At 45.6% G+C, this 2,640-nt stretch overlaps 1 protein-coding gene across 1 annotated transcript in view; it reads left to right on the top strand.

Annotated features, from left to right (window-relative positions):
• Window positions 1–1,526, top strand: part of LOC107112486 (eosinophil peroxidase-like) — a 30,541-nt gene extending 29,015 nt beyond the window's left edge. Inside the window, exon 14 of the mRNA XM_015413629.1 lies at window positions 838–1,526. The gene's annotated coding sequence lies outside the window, so the exon portion shown is untranslated. The remainder of the gene's footprint in view (window positions 1–837) is intronic.
• The last annotated feature ends 1,114 nt before the right edge of the window (window positions 1,527–2,640 follow it).

Below are 2,640 nucleotides of genomic sequence, written 5' to 3'. Positions count from 1 at the left end.
ACTGTCAGTTTATCAGATGCTTCACCAAGTACAAGATAGCAATTCCCTGCCCCAAGGAACTTTCAGTCAATAAAGTAGATGAATTGCCATCGCCAGAATCATGATTGCTCAAAAATGGAAAGACAAAGCAGTACCCTCCTTGAATAACTGGAAAAACAAATTATGGGAACATTTTCTTCTAGGGAAAATTGCCTCGCAAAACGCTGCACTCATCACGGGCAGCCATCAACACACATTTCAAGCAATCTGGTTCCCACTGGTCAGCTACCTGTCTGAAGGGGATTTTGTCCCCAATAACTGTTATTACCAAAACCTTTTGTATTTTTGAAACCTTTATTGTTTCTTATATGCCGTTCTGACTGGCCTGGTTGTTGTTAAGCTTTATGCTGTTTCTGAATGCTTCTACCACTCTAAACAGCTGTTAATATTGTATCATATAAAATTTATAAATAAAGTGTCAAAAGGTAAAAAAAAAAAAAGTAGATGAAGAGGGGAGGGGAGGGAGTTGGAGGAAGGGGTAACCCAGGGAAGAAGATGTGCTCATTCCAATTCCACTTGCTCAGGCTTAGGGATCGGTGTAGGGTGTGGGGACAAAGGGCTTGTGATCTTGAAGTGACAGGGCATTGTGATAAGCAGCTGATAGCCTCCCAATGTTCTTCTTCCATTATATTCATGAACAAACTACTCATGATTTTCTTTCATATCCATCTCTTCTTCACCAAAACTTTGACTACAGTTGTAACTGGCAATAGCCAATTGGTGCTTGCTACAGCTACTTGCAGGATCGTAGTTGGAAAAAGACTTCACATTTTGTTACTTTCCGAATGTCTGTCACAGGGAGAAGCGAGTTTAGGCAGAGTGAGGTCATCTCAAGGTAAAGATAATCCAGACATGAGCATCCAATGACCTCAGAACGGGACCCAATCCATCGGGTAGTTTCCCGTGCACAAGCTCCATAGAAACAAGTGGGAAATGATTATCTGATCCGTTTTCAGTCCTCGATGATTGATAAGAGAAACCTCCATGTACAGAGTTACTCTGCTTCTGAACACCAGATGCTGCGGGAAAAGACGTGACAGTTCCTGGCTGGTCACCCCTCGGAAGAAAGCCAGAACTGCTGGACACTAGTAGGTTGTATGGTCTTTTGCTGCATAATCCCTGAGAAGGAAATTTCACACCCGAGAGAAAGCTTAAGAGCACTTTCCCCTGTTCTTCATAAGAGGAATCTTACAGCTGCTGCTGATGGTGCCTGCCCTTCATTGATCAAGAGCTAGAACTGTCACATCCAGGAAGCCGTACTTCCCTTTTTTGGTTGCTTTTGCATCCCAGCAAGTGCAAGCATTCACCGTGGAAATGTCAAGGTGGAAATGCTCCACCCCACCAAGCTTATTGCAGCAAATCGCCGTATTCAAATGGTCACAGTGTATGTCCCTTCTGCATCTGCAGATGTTACATTTCCAAAGAGTGGTTGTGTTGGTCTCTTTTTTATCAGTGCTTAAAATATTGTTGTAATCCCCTCTGGCAAAGGAGGGTATAGAAATCTAAATAATAAAGAATCAAGATCCAATGCAGATGCCTCTTTGTTGGGATTCTGAAGCAGAGTAACAAAGAGGCGCAGGCTCGTGAGTTTAGCTTTTATGAAGAACTTTACTATAAAAGAGGGAAGGGAAACTTTTGGATATAAAAGTAAACACACACACAAAAAAAGCATTCTGACTGTCTAACTGGCATCTTAGCTGGTTACTGGTTACTTCAAGATGGATACTTGTTCAGCCCGGACCTGGATAGCCCAGGCAAGCCCGATCTCATCAGATCTCTGAAGCTAAGCAGGCTGACCCTGGCAAGTGCTTGGAAGGGAGACCTCCAAGGAATACCAGGGCTGGGATGCAGAGGCAGGCAATAGCAAGCCACCTCTCTGAAATATCCAAGCCCCACTAGGTGTCGCCAGATGGGGGGGCGGGAATGGCTTGGCAAAGTGGATAAGATCCGTGTGCCATATGTTGTCCTGTCAGATTGATCAAAGCTACTGTTTGGGGAAACGAGGCAAAACCTTACCTGAGGTCCCCCCGCCTTGGTAGAATGGAAAGGCAAGAGGAATAGGTCATGCAGAGATACTGCAGGCAGCCTCCTGAGTGAGTAGGTACTTGAAGATCAACTCTCAACTCTTCATTCTTCATGTCCCGTTTAGCAGTTCTCTCTCAGTATCCAGTGTACAAATTATTGCTGTTATCTGCCGTTTGCAATACTGTCCTGTTTATCCAATTGACCACAGTCTTTTGAGGGGAGGGAGTTAACAGCAAAGAGCTCTGGGCAGGGTTACCAATTCCGAGTTGGGAAATTCCTAGAGATTTGGGGGTGGACCCTTGGGGAGGGGCATTGCTCAGCAGGGTATAATGTCATGAAGTACACCCTACCCCCGCACCCAATCCAACTCCTGGCAACTCCTTGTGGCACCTTGCCAGTTTGGTGTAGTGGTTAAGTGTGCGGACTCTAATCTGGGAGAACCGGGTTTGATTTCCCCACTCCTCCGCTTGCACCTGCTGATGTGACCTTGGGTCAGTCGCAAGCTCTGGCACAGCTGTCCTTGAAAAAGAGGCGTTTCTGTCAGAGTTCTCTCAGCCCCACCCACCTCACAGGGTG

The sequence above is a fragment of the Gekko japonicus genome, unplaced genomic scaffold (assembly GCF_001447785.1).
Source record: "Gekko japonicus isolate JY-2015 unplaced genomic scaffold, Gekko_japonicus_V1.1 scaffold452, whole genome shotgun sequence".
Classification (NCBI taxonomy): Eukaryota; Metazoa; Chordata; class Lepidosauria; order Squamata; family Gekkonidae; genus Gekko; species Gekko japonicus.
Note: the sequence above shows the minus strand (reverse complement) of the source record. Positions and strands in the feature narration are given on the sequence as shown.